Genomic DNA, 21,542 nt, shown 5'->3' with positions numbered 1-21,542 from the left:
TAAACGTCAAATAAATTCGAACACGTGAAACCAAAATAATGATTTTCATTTAGAAAATTACAGCGACCTTTAGCATTACCCACAACACTTAATTTGGTTGAATTTAACAAACCGTATTAGTTTTTTTCCGTTATTTAAACAGTTTCATATATCTGTGTGGCTATATATACAGAGAAGTGTAGTCACATGTAAAAAAATTAAAATCCCCAAATTAACCACTCTAAAGAAGATTCATAATATCACCCTTGGGGAGTTTTATTTATAAAGTACTTTAAAAAGGCAATATTTCACTATCCCTGGACTGGCACCCGAAGCGTAAGATTGATCACCTTACTTTCATGTAACACGCATTTACTTTATTGATGCAGTGTCCTACGCCCCACCGCGTGCGGATATAGGTTTGATGGTGGGGACGAGTTCATCAGGTTTGATATTACAACATTTAGTGAGTAAATATGAAAGATTATAGGTAAGTAGAGAAAATTTTCAAAGGGGAATATGGATTTCTAGGCATTTACAGAGCTTATGACTTGCTATCGAATAGTTTAAGTCGGTGAACTTTAGTCAGCGAGCCAGATACGGCCCGATTTAAGGTTCTCTCCGGCCCGCCACAGATTTTAAGTATCTATCTTTAAAAAAAATATTTTTACATGAAAATTAAAAATAGGCTTATCATTATATCATAGTAATATTTAATTTTTTTTATTAATATTTAAAGCATTAACTTTGTGTCAAACATTTTACTAAATGTTATTTAATATTTGTATATAACCACTTACTGACTTTTCTATTTCTACCGGTTTCGAGACGTATCTGTTTCTTCGTCAGGATACCAATTAAACTAACATGCAAACCAATATGCAAAACCCCCTATACACCTTCACCATAGCTGTTGCACAAAAATATAAAACCAACACGACATGCATTTTAACAAGCACATGCACCGATTAGGACAAACATGCACTGAAAATATTCTATGTTGTTTGATCTTTTAACCGTTTGACCTTTACCTTTTTTCAACTATTTCTCAATTTTTTTTTAATAGCTAACAACATGAAAAAACCATTAGCTCATGCTCCCAGCGCGGACGAAAAACCGCCTCCGAAAAAAGTCGCTTGGCTACTAATTGGCGTCTGGGAGAAGTACCAGAATCTGAAACGTTCGCACGCTTAACACGTAAAATTGTCTCGTTTGCACCCGATTATACCTGTATTATCGAAAGTGAGACGTAAAGTGTGTATGAGACATTCGAATAAATTAAACATAACATTTGGTTAAACATTCTATTGTATTGCTGGTTTATCTTCGATTTTTGGTAAAATGCTTTTTCTGTTCCCAATAAGCATGAATTATTTAATTACAAAATATTTTAACTGATTCGTAAATGTATAACGAAGGTATACCGAAAATCTTAACCCGCAACTTATTATATTTATGGATATATTAAAGTTATTAGATGCACTGTGTACTAACTACACTTCAGCAAGGCATCCTGTTCTTAACCTTCCCGTAATACGGTCCGATGGGAGGCTCTCCTTATGCACCTGGAGCATACAACACTTTCCGTAGATATTATCCACTCTTAAAACATAAAATTTTTTGAACAGTTCGGTAGTTGAGAACAAGATGGTTTATAAAGTATTATTTTAATTATGTTTTTCTGTAGAACTTTTAAGCGTCTAAGATGAGCGTTATAAGCCCCTCCCAATCCAACTATTGCATATTGAATGATTGACTGTACTAGAGCATAATAAACTGTCTTCAATTGATCCGTCGATAAAATACCTCTAAGTTTTAAAAATACGTGGAATAATTTTCTTAGTATTTTGCACATTGAATCTATTTGTTCTTTCCATTTAATATTTTGTCCGATTATTATTCCCATGTATACTACATACTACATATCAAGTTTTGTCAAAATAAATAACTAAAGTAACTTCTAAATCAACACAGGAACATAACAATAATACAAATGAGAAATAATAAAATCCATTTGGTGGACAAAAGTTCCATGTTACTGTCACTATTCTCTAGAGGAATTACCCAACAGTCAAAGTGGGACAACCACGGCTAATGTGTTTGCAAACGGAAGTATAATATTATACGCTAATATATAAATAAGTACGTCACGTATTTATACAATAAATATATATATATAGTAGTATAATTTACATTCACAGGCAGCTAGTGAATCTCATAAGTAATAAGCCTCTATTTTGGTGTTAAAATATTAATTTCGGCAAGTGTTAAGTATATTCATTTATGTAAACGATTATTGAAGAAAATTAATATTTAGGGCATTAACTGTACTGATTTTCATATTAAATCATTCAATTATATGATTAAATTATTCAATCACAATTGATATGCATACCTGCCGGTTTTGTAACACGATTGTTCTTTGGTCAGATTAACTAAGAGTAATAGCACAACGTCGGCCTCGTAGTGATTACACTACGAGGTAAGCGCGTTTGCCCACCATGCAAGAGGTCTCGGGATCGATTTTCGACATGGTTGGTATGAAACATTTATTTACCAGAATATTTCATAGTACCTGAAGCGTAAGACTCATTTTACCTTCATGTAACCAAAAATAATCAAGACACGCTGCGATTGGTGTACCGATGCAGTGCCCTATGCACGATTCGGTGCGGAAAGGAAATAATGACACCGGCAAATAGAGACACCCATACGGACAAAAGCCAATCTATGATTATCAACCACGAAGTTCGCAACAGTTTACAGCAATACAACGGGCCATAGGCGTAAGTGCTAAGATCGAGAATTTCAAGCGCAAACCGTCCGGTACACGTTTGTTGTTAAACTAAATACCAAACCAAACATTTTGGAACGCTTATGTTCTATGCAATCGAGCTAAAGGGCTTTTCTAGTGAATTTTTAACTCTGAGGGTTACACGAACATATTATTAGATCAAGTCAGTCATGTTGCCTTTTCTGGTTAGAATAATCATGACGTTTTTTTAATTTGTCTCCAATATAATTTTTTAAGTGGTCAGGTAAGTCATTGTGTTGGGTGTTAACATCAGTTGTTTTCCAAATGAAGGGAACCAGAAGTCACCACAGCATAAAAATTACGACAAATAATTCCATAATGTATTCTCCTTCATTATTTCACCCAAATTAGTCAACAGATAATATATAGCATCTTCATCGCAAATATATAATATTGTCAGCCTTATTCCCTTCATTGAACGAGAAGGGAAGGTGCTGAAAATGTGCACTTTTGTCTACTTGACGTTCAATTTTGAAGGCTAGTAAAAAAAAAAAAATCTTTGTAAAGTAAGAGCAACCGAAAGATCTTGTAGGAAATTTAGAATGACCAATTTTTTTACTTTTGGTGCTCATTTTTAAATTTGGGAAAAAAACTGACACAATTTTTTTTAACATCTAATACATAGTGTTAAAGTCTATTGTATAGTATTTTTAACATTCCTTTATTATTTTATGTATGTCAAACAGGGGAGTTTTTTCGTCCAGTGCAGTCCTACCACTATTTCAAAAGATCTAAAAATGCGTCATTTAAGGTGATGCGAAATGAAAATGTAAAACGAATTATTCATAGATGACCTTTTTATATTTTTTTATCGAAAAATGCTATTTTTACGTTTATTTTTCATGGAAATTTTACAAAACTTGTTTTGCGGAAACTTTACACTATATTGATTATAACAAATACTATAAAAATATAATTTAGGTCTTTTTTACAAAATGGTGTACAAAACAAAAAATAAGTTTTTAAAAAAATTGTAAAAAAAATAGTATTTATATTTTTTTGTTTTGTACGCCATTTTGTGAAAAGGATCTATATTATATTGTTATGGTATTGGTTAACAATCAATAAAGTGTTAAGTTTTTGCAAACCAAGTTTTTTAAATTTTCCATTGAAAATAAACGTAAAAATGGCATTTTTCAATAAAAAATAATAAAAGCGCCATCTATGAATAATAAATTTCATATTTTCGTTTAGAATCACCTTAATGCAAACGGAGGTCTAAGCTTTTGCAAAACATTATGGCATGTCGGTTAATGTGATTTTCAAATGAATGACCATGTTTCTTAAATACTTTCAAATGTTATTTTTGTGTAAAGTAAAATATAAGAAACCCTTTTTTATTGGAGTGGTTGATATTCTACCGAATTATTTTACTACTAGAAAACGAATAGAAATACTTATTTCTTTTGTAAGCTTATCTAACACTTGTGCCGCGCCTGAACATTACGCAATATGTAAGATCGACAACAGTGGGCGTTGTTAAAAACGCTATAAAATGAGAAAACAAGAGATATCGTTCACTTTTCCACGCCGACAGACTTCCGAGTAATAAAATAAAGTTTGAACGCCATTTTAAACGAGTTGTAAATAACTCACTAATAGAAAATTGGAATTAAGTCGGGATGGAGAGTGGTGGGGATTCGAACAGCGGACATTTATTTATTTTTACATAAACGGCATAAATTGCCTATAATATATACTCATAATAAATTTCCTTTAACAAATTATAAAAATATATATTTAAATAAATGTAAAACGAACTTAAAAATCGAGACATCTATAAACACGAGTTTTCAATATATTGGAGAGGTAGAAACGTTATTATTAACTATGTATATACCAACCACTTTGTGATTTTATACTTATTTTGTCAAGATCATTTTTTTTCAATAAATATTTTTTTTAAATATAAGTATGAAGAAAAAAATGCATAAATATACGTAAATAATTGGATCCCGGACCGGGAGTTTGAGACACTAGCCACACTCGATTCAATTAATTAAAATAATAAAATAATCATGATCAGCATAATTCTAAATAACTGTAATTAATTGAAAATGTTTATTTGTAATAAATAAATAAAATATAAAAAAATACCAAATCGAGGTAATCTAACACTCAGTTCATATCCAGGTACAGATATTTTGAGTAGTTCCGAATGTTTGTAGATCGGCAAAAGCGGCTTTTCTTATCTCCAAATCTAATCTTTATTAAGATACTAATTTGTTCGTAATAATAATTAGTGATATTTTGTACTATGAATCAGGTGCGTACTTTATTAAACTAGTATAATCGTTCGTATCGAATTTTGATTATGTAATATGTTTGACAACACTCACGCTTTTCTCAAATAAATTTACCCCCGGGTGAGACTTTACCCCCGGGTGAGAGTTACCGCAGCCAAACGTTAAAACCGCAAATCAAATTTCCATAAATGATTATGAATATTAATTTTGGCGCCAACACGTCTAGGTAAATCACAAAATATTACGCAGTCCCGAAGCGCGAACTTTTAATACCTGAAGCTTAATTTAATCACTATTGTCAAAAGGAACAAAGCAATTACACCCGGAAATGTAATTAAAAATGAATTATTCATAATTTATTAAAATTTTAACCTAGTTATTTAAATGATAAAAGGTATAAAATAAAGTTGATAAAAAAACATATTTAGTACAGTGCGCTCGAATGAAGTAACTCTATGTTTATGTGTAAGTGCCTTTGGGCGAACCAAGTTGATTTACACATTTCTTTTGTGTTAGTAGGCAAAGGTTTTAATAATAATATAATCGATAGATTTGAATTGACTGCACAATGCAAGCAAATGCAAAGGATCTATAAATATTCACATGTTATAATATTATTAATTTATTTTAAAGAAACAAACAGTCGACAATGATATAGTAACATTAAAAAAAAAAGTTTAAAGACAGACCAGCAAAGTTTCTAAATAAGAATCATATATATTATTAAATTGTGTTACAACGAAAGGGTGTGTTTATGTGTATTTGTATGAGAGTAAGTGTAGATGCGTGTTTATGTGTATTAGTGTAGGAGTAAGTGTTCAAGTGTGTGTAAGTGTGAGCATCATTAAATAGTTAGTGGGATCGTACCGCATATTATGTTATTGTTTCTTGTATTTTCTGTGGGTGAAATAGAACCAGATTCCTGAAGCTCAATCGCAATGGGCGCAACTGTCGGTAATAATCAATGCTAAAGTTTATCGTTTTACAGATCCCAATGGAACATAGATTTTAATTTATCGATAGACGATAGTTATATTTTAAAAATATTGTCACACTTTAAGGAAACCTTCTCGCCTCGCGTTGACTTTGACGTTTGGCGTTAGGCCGCGTGACCACGATAAACTAATCCACTTCAATTGTGATCGGTCAAATTGGTTAAGGACTTTTAATCGACGTCGATAAACATCTGTGATTAAGTTACTGGATGGATATTTCGGACTTGATTGCTACTCGGATAAAAAAGGAAATCGGGTGGAGATTAGGGCGCCTAATAGTTTTTTAAAAGTTCACAGAAAGAAAAAGCAGTTAAACCATTTACTTTGTCAGGTAAAAACGTAACATGAGTAAATATGTTTTTTTTGCGTTTCTACTAATAATATTATAGATTTGTAATACGTACAAAATGTTTCGTATTTATTTAGAAAATCTTAGTTCTCGTGAGTAAAAGTAACTGCTTAACCGCAAACCATACGAGATCAGTTATTATAAGCGAAATTACCTTATGCCATAAGGAAAATAGCTGTCCAGCAAAACATAGAACGCGGCATTTTTAACAAAAAGGTATATTTGATTTTAACGAAACAATCTTCAGCCATGGTCATTTTTTAAATATAAAAACATAGATGTTTTAAAAATGTAGCCAATTAATTAATCATCAAGAACATGTTTCTCACATTTTTACATCTAATTTTACGAGGAGAGTGTATTGTGGAGGAATATTAAAGAGAGGGTATGTGATAGTGAGAATATTGAGTGTAAAGAGTCTCACTCATGAATTTCTCTCGTTATATTGCTGTTTTTAAAGATATTTTTTGAGTATATATAAATACATCTTACTAAACCGATGTTTGCATGTCTGCGGAAAAAGTGAAATTATTGTATTTGGGAAACGGTGGTGAAATTTAGAGGTTCATGAAACAAAGGAGTGTGCCGAGTTCGGACACCAAGAATCTTTTACCAAATATCGAAACAGTCATCCATGTAAAATCTAATTATCGCCAAGAAAATCTCTTGCGCATTTTTTTGGAAAGATCAGTAGTATCTTGATCGAATTAAAGAAGATATGAATTACATAATATCACATCGCCAGTTGAAAAGGATTGGAATCAACGGAAAAGGAGATGCAAATGTTTGCTTCCAATCAGTTTCAGGAATTGAAACCAGAAGAATAAGCATCTGTCTTAACTCCTAAAAGACTGTGCAAAAACTAACGTAACGTAACGCAACTAACTAGTTACGTAAACCTTGACAAAAAAGCTTGTTTGCTTTGAAACCGGTCGGTGAAAAATAAAAATTAGTGGTTAAAAACAAAGTTGTTTTATTTATTTTATTTTTACAATTAAGTTTTGTTCCAATTTTACTATTTTATATCTTATTTAAATAAAGTAAGATGTTAAGTGCTCATTTAAGAACATTTTTTTAATTTATCCGTTTCTCAAGTAAATATTAAGTTGTTCAAAGCTTTTAGCCTGAATAAAATATTGGAAATACGACTTAACCTTAAATTTATTTTTAAAACTACAGTTATATGAAATTTAATACGACTTAGTGCATTTTGCCAGTTTGTAGAGCGTTAAAAACTTTACAAAACTGCATCATTAAGTCAAATCCGCATATTTTCGAGTTAACGTTTTTTGCCAGTATACCCACGATAAAATACGTAAATAGTTTTATTCCACTTTTATTCATATTTTTAACCAGTGACCGGTTTTCGGCGTGACCAACATCGTCAGATACCGTAAAACTATTTACGTGTTTTTATTACTAAAATATAAAGGCAGTTCTACCAAAAAATGTCAGAAAAAAAACTCGAGATTAGTTAGTAAAACTCTATTTTATCAAGATTAGATTAGTAAAAATCTATTTTTCACAGTTTTTAAAAATTATCATGTAATTAATTATTGTTAAAGGAAAATGCTGTAAAAGATGCTGAAATCTAGAGACGAAATGCTATGGCTCGCTCTGCGATGGAGAAATCGAAAAACGTTTGGCAACAACGTAGTATCACCAAGTCTGCAAAAATAAAAATTGTCAAAACCCTAATTTTTCGTATATTTATGTACGCAGCAGAAACGTGAACCCTGAGAGAAAGAGAACGAAGAAAGATAGACGCGTTTGTGATGCTGGCGTAGAATGCTGCGGATACCATGGGTATTATTCCGAGAACTGCATATGGAACACATCTTTCTGCCACTGTGCAAATTCATGTTCTCAAGTACTTAGGCCATGTTATTCGAAGAGACAATATGGAAAAAATAGTGGTACAAGGATGAATAGAGGGAACTCGGTCTCGCGGAAGAAGTCCTACAAGATGGAAAAACAGAAGCGACTGGCGTCCCTCTTCCGGAGACCTCCAGAAGCGCTAAAGATGGAAGCAGGTGGAGTCGGATCTTAACGACGTGCTTCCCTCCTGCCGACGTGACCACTACTGCTCCTGTAGTCTGTGTACTGCTCTTCCAAAAGCAAACGATTTAGAATATAAGGCAATACGACTTCGTTATTTAAAAAAAAGAGATAATATATGAAGTATTTCTATGCGGACTCATGGGACTTTACGACAGATAACGGTTTAACAGTTCTACGTTCTTTTAGTGTCATATTTTTTAAATATTCAGACATAGAATTAAGAATAATATAGAAGGAGCGTAGAATCATATTTGAATACATTGATCGTCAACGTCGGGGCGACCCGGCATGACACGGGAAGAAGAAGTAGAATGCCGTTTCTGGACTATTCTTAGTTCTATGTATTTAAAGCTCATTTCATGTGATTCAGATAATCTTTTATCGGATGTAGATACCGTGTTTCGTTTTTTAAGCAACTAAGCTAAGTTAGAAGACAAAATAAGCGTTATAGGAAGCGAGCTGCTAGTAAAATATACATACAGGCACTACTTGTGTGCAGCAGCGAGCAATGAAGCTTTAGGAGTTCTCCTTAATTTGGTTATGAACCTGACCGCCTCTGTGTGTACATATAATATAGACATAATACATAGACTAAATACACTCACAGGCACCTCTAGCTAGCTCCTGGAGAGTCATTTACTTGGAAGTACGTACTTTAGGGTGAATTATAGTAAGGGTGTGCATACGATTATAAAAAGTGTTTTCTCTTCGTTGCTTCGAGTTGTGATTAAATTAATGAATTGCGCTGCAAACAGCCGCCATTTGCGGCAGTGCAAATTTCTGGAATATGCTAAAACGTCATTTTGAGATACCTCACTAAACCAGCCTCATTATATAGTTAATCTACATATGGTGTCACTCTACTACCATTGTGAAAATTTTACCTAATGAGGAGGATGTATCCTTAGCCGCTCGGGTAAGAAATTGAAGCTACAGTGGAACCACTCTTTTAATATATTAAAAAATACACCAATTAATTTAATTTGCCCTAGTGACAATATTTAATACGATATAATATTTACCAATTAAAAACTCCAGAACTTCAGAAATTAAATGTCTGTTCGTATACGCTGTTTTTTTATCGTTGAAGGAAAAATATTTGTGCTCTAACAATTTATTTTAGAATAAAGTAACGGTTTTTATGCAAAATGTAGACTTATAAAAACATTAATTGTAAAAAAGTCAAAACGCATTTTTCACGGTGAAATTTCAGTCGTTAATAGTAAAAATATTTATTTTTATTATCAATAAAACATAAATATGATACATGTACAAGACATTATACTCCCAGGAGTTATAAAAAATCTCGTTTGGGACCGCACATAAAAAGAAAACATTTTTTTGACAACATAATATCAGTTAATATAAGCCAAAATAAAAAGAAAACATAAAATAAGAAACATTAAACACAGTATACACTAACTATATAAATTACTTTAATAACTATAACTATCAAAAAGAAGGAATGTTTTTTAATTGCGACACTTTTAGATTTGCTATTCGACTCTTTGTTTTTTAGTTCATCAGGCAGTTTATTAAATTGAGAATGGCCAATATTTTCCAGACTTTTTGCCGAACTTCGTTGAGCGAAATTTAGACACATGAAGATTTTTCGAGTTTCGTGTATTGAGGTTGTGAATATCATGATTAAACGTGTATTTTAAATTTGTGTGAGCAGAAAAGTTTATGATATTTAAAATATTCTTGGTGTTGTCATGCAGTGGCATCACCTTGAAAGGAAGTAATTTTGCCTTTCGGTAGATATCCTTGACATGGGAATCCCATTTCAGTCCAAGAATGTTTTGTAATTACATTATAATATTATATAAATTTATATATGGGTTTCAAGCGATAAAATAAAATCAATAATTAGTAATAATGTCTAAAATATAAAGACATACTAGAAATTAAGAAATTACAAATAATAATAAAAAAGTAAAACTTTTAATATTTTAATTTACCCAATTTACCCAATCAACCCAATTATTTAAATTTTCGGAGGCATTTTCAACGAACTGTAAAATTATAACTCAATATTAGAAAACATACTCAGGTAAACAAACTACAACAGGGATGGAGCCAAGGGAATATGGAAGTCTAGGCATTTACAGAGCTTATGACCTGTCATTGGCTGGTTTGAGTGGCCACTTTACGCACTGTGTAACGTTCACTACTTCCTCTCTTCTCTATTACCTTCTCTTTAATGGTCTCCATCCCTGTTGTAGTTTGTTAATCTTAACGACTCCCTAGGGAGTGAAATCCAGTCTATATTGTAATTATCAGGTAATGTTAGAGCGGACTTCGAACCTCTGATTCGTGTGTCCGCAATACTAACTAAGGGACTACAACCCAGTTTTGGTACTTCAAAACATAAATCCTAACACCTACAATATGTTCAATGTTCATATTTGACTTATTTTCTCAAATCGAACGGCTTGGGTAGGTAAGATGAAATTGCCTTAAAGGTGATATGCCCGCCCTTATATGTATGTAAACTGTACATGTAAGTATATGAAGTATTTAAAATAAATAATATAGTACAAAAGAGATTTCTGAAAAATACCCGTTTATCATAAATTTCAGTAGCTGCCGAACTGCAAGAATATTTACAGAAAATACACGTCTAAGATTCTGGTTCCCTGTATTTTTCACTTGCCTAAACACAGACAAATCTACTACTATTAAATCGTCATGTAAAAATTGTACTTACTGACTCTCCTCGTAAAATAATAAATACATCTAGTAATGCTAAAAGTCGTTAAAAGGAAACATTCCCCTGCCTTAATGATCATGACGTCATGACGTCATGATGTGTACATAATCAATTCGTGTATTTACACAACCTCTAGTTATATTACGTTAACCCTGCTACCTGGGGTGCGATTACAAATACTTTCTATATCGGTATGCTAAACTTTTCTACTACGAGTATCTTTATCCACCTCGGTAAAATACCACGGCGGAAATAGAGTTAAATTAAATTAAAATCGCGTTTTATGAAATTGTTTATTTTAAGAGTAACTGGTTAGTAACTGGTTCATTGACAAAAAAAATAATTTTTTTTTAGTCTAAAGGAAATCAACAGAAAGACCCATGGTCTTTAAAACGGTTTTCGGGTGTGTAGAGGGAGTGTTTTCACGAGTATTGTCACTGCTGTCTAACTGTCCATATTTTACTCCGCGCTCGATGTAAAATTAAAATTTACATTTTAGAAGTATACTTCTGTGATAAAAAGTAGTCACCTCAAAACGATTAAATTTTTTAATAAATATCAATTTAAGCAAAAAGTCCTCGCTTTCATATGATTTTTGTCACTTCCAGTGTGTTGATATGTGTATCGTAGGTTACGGGTGCCGTCGTGAGCTATCGATGTACTTACCTCAAAACTTGATACAGGGTCAAAAGTATTCTTCGGAAATTAAACTAGTGGAAATTTATCTTCAACCATTTCGTCATAGTGAAGTAATGACTTTCGTATACTCCGATTGTAATCGCCTCCCAAGAGCGTGCTTAAGTTTTCAAAGTATGTGTATGCAGGTATATTAAAATATAAGGGATGAAGTTCATTTTCGATTCGGTTCAACTTTAAACTTAAAGCGGCTAAGGTAGCATAGATTGTTCTAGAATCAAAAATTGCAAATTAATCATTGGAGGCAAACATTGTGTTTTAAAAGTTAATCTTGTAATTTTCATTTACGTTGACGATGAAATAAAAAAAAACGATGGACCTACTAATAATAATACACATCAATTTTAGTAATACCGCCTTAAGAAAGTGGCACTTCCCGAAATACATTTGGTATTTCGATGTTTAGGGCGTCACAGGTACAAAATAGTTTTGGATTCTATAAATTCTGTCTCCAATGTCGCTAAAGCCCATATCGAGCTTTGGCCTCCTGCAACTTTCGCCTCCAACTCTGTCTGTCCTCAGCCACCGTCTTCCGATTTGCCACCTGGAGAAACTGCGCTGCATCCTTTCTCAATCCATTCTCCCATCTCAGCTTGGATCTTCCTACTGATCTCCTTCCACCCGGGTGTCCGCTCATTAATATTTTAGGGACACGTGAATCAGGCATTCTCTGTAAATGTCCGGCTCATCTTAATCTAAGCAACTTCATATGTGCTGAGATGCTCGGGGCCTGGTATATATTGTACAGTTCTTCATTATACCGAATGTCCGCAGATTTTTTGGAGTACTTTTCTTTCAAAAATGTCCAACATTTCAGCCATCTTAACTGTTAGTGTTAGCGCCTTACACCCATATGCCAATTTACAAAACACTCACATCAAGGCCATGGAGAAAATTTTAACTTTGAACTTTTGACATCGTTGGTCGGTCCGAATATTGACCGTCGCTCAAACGACGTTGATCAAATGGTTAGGTTGTATAATGAGGTACTATCTAACCTGATAGACAAACATGCACCGCTTACTACGAAGACTATTCGAAAAAGGAAATCTGATGCATGGTTTGACGAAAATTGTCGACGCAAAAAAAAAGAGTTAAGACGTCTTGAACGTAAATACAGAAATACACTGTTAATTTCAGACAGATCAATATGGTTAGAAATGCAAGCCTCTTACAGGACATTTATAAAAGGAAAAAAATCAAGTTTCTGGTGCAAGAAAATCACTGAACAGAGAAAGTCTCCAAAACAACTATGGCGAAGTCTTCAATCTCTTCGTGGTGACTGTATAGCAGAAAAACCAAATACAGGCGCTACTGATACTGATTTTGACAACTTTTTTACAAATAAGGTCGAAAAAATCAGACTGGCATCTAGTTCAGGGAAAAAACCGTTTTTTTCAGCTGAAGCCACCCAAAAATAAAGTAAATTTGAACCAACATCTATAAATGAGGTAAAAAGGATTGTTGCGGCATTACCCAACAAACAATGTATACTAGATCCGATTCCAACATAGCTTTTGAAAAAATGCATTAACGCATTAGTTCCATTTTTAACAGACTTATTCAATACTTCCATGAAGCACAGCATTGTTCCAAAAGCCATAAAGAAAGCGAATGTAACTCCACTTTTAAAAGGTTCACAATTAGATGTGGAAAATCTTTCCAATTTTCGCCCTTTTTTAAATCTTCCCATCGTATCAAAAATATTAGAAAAAATAGTTTCTCATTGGCTCGTTAATTATATCGAGCAGAATTCATTATTTTCGGTAAGGCAATCGGCATACCGACGTTTTCATTATACGGAGATAGGAGTGATAAGAGTGCTGTCTGACATTATAACGGCGGTAGACTCTGGTAATCTGGTGTTGTTGGCTCTTTTGGACATGAGTGCTGCATTTGATACTGTAGACCATAACATTTTGCTTGAACGTCTGGAAAAAAACTTATGGTATCCGTGATCAGGCACATATGTGGTTCAGTTCATATCTTAATGAAAGAGAACATGCAGTTGTGTTCAAGGGTAATAGCTCATCCAACTTTAAGGTGTCTACTGAAGTACCCCAAGGACCAGTACTCGGACCACTCCCCTATCTCTTGTACACCAAAGATATAGAGAATATTATCAAAGAATGTGGATTGTGGTCTCACTGCCATGCAGATGATACGCAGATTTATTTTTATTGTAGACCGAGCGAGAGAAATGTGCTTGTTGATTTGATTAATGGATGCATTGAGAAAATAGGAAACTGAATGGCTGAAAATAGACTAACACTTAATCCATCTAAAACGGAACAACTATGGATGGCTTCAGCCAGACAACAGAATTTGATTCAGGATTCGGCACTACCCGATGTAAGGAGTACCGCTGTACCGACCGTTAAACTACTGGGAGTCATCCTTAATTCTGACCTTTCTCTTGACGCTCAAATTAGTAGAACGATAAGTTCAAGCTTTTACCAGCTGAGACAGATTAAATGCATACGCAAAAATTTGCCAGTTGATGCCACCCGTCAATTAATAAATGCGTTTGTAGTGTCCAGAGTCGATTATTGTAATGGTATCTAGGCAGGTCTACCGATGTATAAAATGACTCGCCTACAGGCTGTATTAAATGCCGCAGCGAGACTTATTTTTGGAATCTCTAAATTCAGTCATATCACTCCACTACTTCGGGAATTGCACTGGCTACGTTTTCCACAGAGGGTGGAATACAAACTCTGTTGGCTTATGTATAAGTAACTCTGCATTCCAGATGAACTAGCTGACAGACGTCTTACGCTTAGATCAGCTACATCTACGTCGAAAGGAAAAGTTACTATACCTCTACGCAAACAGCGCACTAAATTCGGCGAACGTGCATTTGCGGTCGCAGGCTAGGGCCTGGAATGCTCTCCCAGCAGAAATCCGAAACTGTGAGAGTGAAGTGATCTTTCGGAAGAAACTTAAAACCCACTTGTTATCTAAATCATTTGAATAAATTCTTAGCATGTGGTGGAAAAGTAGTATGAAAAAGTACATTATTTTTCTTAAATTAAAAAGTCAAAGTTAAAATTAAATTTATATCTTTATATAATCACTTTGTAAAGCGCCCTTGAGGTATTATATTACGAAAATGGCGCTATTTAAGTTATCCATAATTATTATTATTATTATTAAAACAGTACGTATAATTGTTTTGTACATGGTAATTTTGGATTTTCTGTAGATGTTACGAGATTTGAACACTGGCAGCAAAGCAAAGTATGTTTTGTTGTCTGCTGTGATTCTTTTTCTGATTTCTGCTGGATTCTCATTGTTCTCTGCCTAGATAGGTGAATTGCTCGACCACTTCGAAGGAGCAATTATCTTTGTATTGGACACAACCTCTTGCTCTGTGCATTGGGTTTCTGCTCTGTGTCATAATTTTTGTTTTCTCAACATTGATTTGCAGTCTCACATCTCATGCAGCTGTTTCAAAGGAATCAAAAAACTCTTTAATGGGTGTTATTGATCTCCCAAAAATGTTGATATCATCCGCATATCCGACAAGTTGGCTACTCTCATAAGAAATATTGGATGTTTATCATGTTTATCAGAGTTCTTCTTATGACATGTTCGAGCACGAGCAGATTATGTTAATTAGTAAGTTTGAAGTATGGTGCTATAATTGAAAATTAATAACTTTTCCCACTGCTATCGTTTTTTCATGAAAATACTCAAAATTCAATTTTCCAAAGTTTTATTTGATCTTAGATTGAAACAAAAAAAGTATTTCTATAAAACATCCTTTTTAAAACATTAAGGTGGTGCGTTTTATACAGATTATAAAGGTAATTAATGATTTATTTTCTTATCCTTCAGACTCCTGATTTGTAAGTCTGCGACGTATCCCGCGACTAAAAAACGGATTTTAAAATGGTTCGATTTGTTATTCCTTGTTAGCTCCTAAAATACGGAGGTAAATAATTCCTTTGCACACGGTGAGGTAACATCGTGTTACCACAAGCAAAAGACGAAACATTCTAAAGAATGTTTCGTCTTACTTGTTTGACTTTAGTCAGACTTTACAAAAAAAACATGGAGATATACTGTTTTAAATTTCTTTTCCATAATTAGTAAAAATAAACGTATAATTTAGTCCTGTGATTGCAAAATAAATAAAAATCATAAAAACGGCAATCATCTTACATGCGTGCATCCCCTATCACTGTCTCACTGTCAATAACGGACTAAATGTGTTTCACACAAACATCGGCCATCTCTGTCTTCCTTGTTATGAGTTCTATCTTCGTACAGATTTATTGCTGTATTGGCGGACATTCATTCTTCGCATAGCAAGGATAAATACATTTCGTCATAATTTTACTATTCAAATCCGGCGTGAAAATGTCAATTTGAAGTTTACAAAAAATGTTAATGTCAATGCGTTGGCCGGTCGGTGAACCAAGTAGACATACAAACATTGTTTGAGTTAATAAGCACTCTAGAATATTTTATTTTATGAGAACGGTCTGTCACTAACATATAAGCAAAGTTTATTAAATATTTGAATAGGCTGAACATAACATCTACTTTCCAGACCATTCCGGTAGTGCGTAACGCCCGCGCCCCTCCATAAGTAACCGCTACGGACCGAATATAGCTTCCCCCTTCCCCTCCTGTCCATGTGATATCAGATGACGAGAGCGTTTGACATTTTTGACGATAAATAAAACTTTTATCGCCCGTTAAGTGAAGCTAATTGCAGTTGGGATGTTTAGATTTTAACGCGAAATGTCGACGATAAATTACATTTAAAATTTCAACCCCTAGAAATTTATACCGCTTTAAAATGAATAATAATTCACCTCCAAATGAATTTAAGCGGGTTACATTGATAAAGGTTAGCACGTTTTCTCTTACAGCAGGAAAATTAATTATTACACCACTTATTTTTATTTAAGGCTTCCTTTCTAGTAATGGTAATAAATTGGCGAAGCGAAATAAATTTAATTAGTGAGGGATCAGTGCGTAGTGAATAGAATCGATTAAAAATCACAGGTTGTATATTTATTATTGAGAACACGAGTATGATAATATCATCATAAATAATGTTGAAAGAATTTAACGAAAATTTTTGAAATTCATTAATTTCAAATGGCATATTCCTATAGAACAAATTAACTGCATGTCTTCATTAAATTCTTTGAATTGACCTACTCTGGAGAATCGCAGGACAATAAAAGACTTAATATTTTTATATAAAATCATTTATTCTAAATTCGATTATTGCGAACTCCTGGATTTAATAAATATTAACATACCAACACGTAGAACTAGACAAAATACTTTATATTATTGTCACTCTTCTCAAACCAACTATCTTGGCCACTCACCTATACCGCGTATACACAGACTAGGAAATGAATGTACCTCTAATATTGACATTTTTAACTAGAGTCTCTGAATTCAAATCATCTCTTTATTAATATTTTATGATGTTCTAGAGTAACGATTAAGGATTAATTTGCAAAAGCTACTTATGCTTATGATCTGTTGTTAACTCATTTTATGTTCATAATATACCGACTTTTTTATATGTTTTGAATGCTGACATATCTTTATAACTGAAAACATTAAAATGTTATATTTAATATTGTAAAAGGCGCTTGTGCCGTATAATCAATAAATAAATAAATTTATTAGCTATTTATTATTAACGGGTTGTGGGTTCCGTGATATTGTTGCGGATTCCAAATCAGGAGGTCGGAGTTTGAACCCCGCTTTCCTACAATTATTACATATCTTCTATACGGTAATGTAAGATTTAAAGAAAATGACCCCACAATTTTTTAAACCCAAAAAAATAAAACAAAAATTATTTTATGAAATTGAATGAACGCGCCAACCACGAAGCGGACTAATTTCCACTCGATTTCCTTTTTCGCTATTTTCATTGAGAGTAGTCATCGAGCCGAATACACTCATCCAGGATTTTGGTTATTTTTCACTCAGCCTTCATCCGCGCGGACGCGAAAAACCGGGAAGGATTAATTAATGGTGGTGTTAAAGAATGAACGAGGTGTGCAGATGTACCTCGTCCCGGAGGAGGAATGTTTAGAGAGTGGATAGTATTGATGAAGAGAAGGTTGCGCAATGCCACTAACCTGCTATTGTGTTAAGGCCTGACGTGGTGCTGGAACCTTCAGCTGAAGTTTCCAGAAGAAAAAGCGGCGGTGTGACGCTGGTACAGCTTGTGTCTGGATCTGGCGGTATAGTTGGACGCTGGCTCAGCTCGGTTGTATAAAATGTGTTGGGAGCACTTCACTTGTTCAATGTTAGTTGGGTACTACTGATAATACGTTTTGAAAGGTACTCACACGCGTGATTATTGTTGCGTGGAGCTGCGCTGGGGAAAATGGGAAGTGGAACGGGTATGTTATGTATGGGTAGATATTAATTTGTTGTTGAGAGTTTTAGAATTGGTCCAAATAGATGGAAATTATTCAATTTTCAGTTAATAAACATAACGGAAGATACATTTTTCATACATAGAACTCCCTGCCGCGCAGATTTAGCCTTTTGTCTATGTGACACCTTTTTCAGACTCGGGCCCGCAACGATTTATTTCTGTATTGAAGGGATGCAGTAAAGAGTATGTAGTGTAAAATGTAAAATAACCCGCTGTAACGCCATTTAAGAGTATATTTAGTAGAAGGAAGACGGGAGCTTCGATTTCCATGCCGGAAATTGCAATCTCTTCCAAAATGGCGGGTGAAGCGTGAAAATAATAATGCACCAATAATGCACGCCTCATTCGTTTCAGCCATCGTCCGAGCTTATACCCAGTGGAGAAAGGAATTTTAATTGAAAAAATAAACAGCTTGACTTTATGTTTATTTATTTATTTGATACCACACCTGCCAGAAGGTACAAAAGCGGTGGTGAACAATGGCACAGAACACTTGGCTTAAGAAAACAGATTTAATGTTTGTGTTCTCACCGGGATCCCGAAACCTTCCGCGCGTTAGTCAAGCGTCTTAGCCAATTACGCCACGGAGGCTGGCATGTCATTTTATTCATAAAGTTCACGGTCAACTTATTTGACATGGCCTTTCTTAAGATACACGATGTTCATATCAAGATCTTAAAAATACTGAAGAAAATATATCCAAAAATATATCACAGTTGACTGTCTCGCCAGATCCCACATTTATATAAAGCAGTTAGGAAGGAACATATTTTTTTGCAGTTAATAAACTTGAGCTTCGTACATGATAATCAATGTTAGAAATAAGCAATTCCCAAAGCCCTGTCATTGCCTGATTTAAGTGATAACTTCACCCTCTGTGTAACTGAGGCTTCTCTACCTAATATTTGCAGACGATATTTCCTCATTTCTGAGCGGGTGAGATGAGATGAGATGAGTTGCTGGGATAATTAACTCGTAAAGCCCGAGGACAAAATAGACCCAGTTCAAAAATTCGCTTTTTGGGCCTCTTTTGTGGTGTTTTTTTAAGCAATGAGATGACATGTCATAAGTTTTATTGTGAGATTTCTCTATTTTATGTTGATATACCCAAAAAGTGTTATAAAATTCACGGCAACGATAAGCACCTATCGAACAAACAATATTTTTATTCGTGTTTTTTTTAAAGAAACCTCTGATAAATCTGGTCCGATAACTTTAATTTATGTCTTGAATTGAAGTTTTTTTTATTTTTAAATCAGACAGAACGAAAATCACGTATAAAATATATTTATCGCGTAATTGATAATTTTCGTATTTATAGGGTCTGAGAATCCTATTTCCGGTGGGTAGTTAATGATTTAAAAGTTGAATCTGCTAAACATTGGACTTGATGAGATGAACATCAGTTAAATGAAAATAATGTCGAACAGTTATACCAATGGTCAAATAATACCTGCAGATAAGGTTGATAACAATATATAGTTGGGTCACAAAATCACTGTCGGCAGGTATAATCAAACCAGTACAGTAGAAAGAAGGGTACGTCTTGGTAAATTAAATTCCACATTTAGAAGCTCCATTTTAAACTCCCCAAGTTAGTATTTGACGAATGTGTCCTACCCGCTCTTATATACGGCGCAGAGATTATGAATATGACCAAACGGTCTTTTTGTAAATTACAGTTACATAGAAAAGTATGGAACGTGTTATGCTTGAGAAACGATTGAATCCGCTGTCTTACCAAAATATGTGATGTGTTGGAATGAATTGGTTGGTTGGGTGTGTGGAAATGGGCAGGCCATAAGGCTCGAATGTCTGATGATATATGGACAAGGCTTGTTCTCGAGTGGAGACCAAAGAATACGAAGCCTGAAGGACATTCATCAATGAGATTGTTATATACTTCAAACTTTTATGCAATTGCTTAGGCATTAATATGACTTTCCCTACTTTATGGTCTTCGTCTCTATTAAGAAACCTGTTTATATTAAAATATTGATTGAAAAAAACAGCTAATATCTGCAGCTTTGAGGATAAAAGACAAGAGTCCACTTTTTGTCGTTTTGAAAATAAAAATGCAGAAATTATTGCAATACTCTATTTTATACGTAAATAAAACAACGAAGTCCACTTTCGTCATAAAAATGTATTTTGAGGCTGAAATAAAAATCTGAAGTTTACGTTGTTTTAATGCAAAAATACCAGTAGTTCCAGATATACTATTTTAACATGTACTATTATTATCAAAATAATCATTATTTTACTATAAAAGTTCTTAAAAGATTAAAATTATTTCATTTGGTGCAAAAGTTACGATATTTTGGAAATCGCATAAATCTTGTTTCCTGATCATTTCGTTCAAAGTGACTTATGTCCTTTAAGGTACATATGAGGGTACTATTTGCAAACTCGGCAAAATCCATCTTTCTTTATTTTGAGCAAATCACAAAAAACTGATACAATACTTAACTTAATTTTTTTTATTATAATCAGTAAATATTTTATACGTAAGCAGTGATGACATAAGTATGGTTTTGTCAAAAAAGAGTAGTGAAATAATAAATTTAATTTTATACATTCCAACTTAACAATACTCAAGTAGAGGTTGCCATGTTTGCAACAAATCCGATGATTCAAAAGTCAAGTTCTTACAAAGAGAGCCGTATTTTTAACTGAAAATGTTATAATTTTTGTAAAAAATTGTATTCTGAATAAGTTTCAATTAATATCTCACTTTTTTTTTATTTTGGATTTTGCCGGGTTTGCAAGTAGTACCCTCAGATATAGTTTTATTCCACTTTTATTTATAAGTTTTTACCAGTGACCGGGTTCCGTCGTGACTGACATCCTGACGATGATCTGACAATGATGATCTGACGATGTCGGTCACGACGAATATTTATAAAATATTTGCAAGGGAAATTGCCTTTTAATTTGTCTTTTTGTTTCTTATCCAATCAAAATGGTTTTTAAATACTCCTTAATAGCATGTTAATTTAAATGGCAAAAAAATAACAACAGGTCAAATAAATTGAACATTTTTTTCGAATAATATCACAAGTCTACTGGGAAATGAGCCTTTTGAGGCGAGTAAGTGTTCTTCCCACATGAAATAACCTCTGGAGTTTCGCTCTCCTTTTCGCGCCGTTTCCTAGGTTTATGGCGGGAAAACATCATAACCTCACTTATTTGCGAGGTGTCCAAAAAAAGCGGGAGAGTAAAATCACAAACACTATTATTATGATGGTGAAACCGAAA

Source organism: Micrasema longulum, unplaced genomic scaffold (genome assembly GCF_059751315.1).
Source record: "Micrasema longulum isolate JH-2025_06_02 unplaced genomic scaffold, ASM5975131v1 h1tg000327l, whole genome shotgun sequence".
Lineage (NCBI taxonomy): Eukaryota > Metazoa > Arthropoda > Insecta > Trichoptera > Brachycentridae > Micrasema > Micrasema longulum.
The sequence above is the reverse complement of the archived record's forward strand: the minus strand, read 5'-3'. Positions refer to the sequence as shown.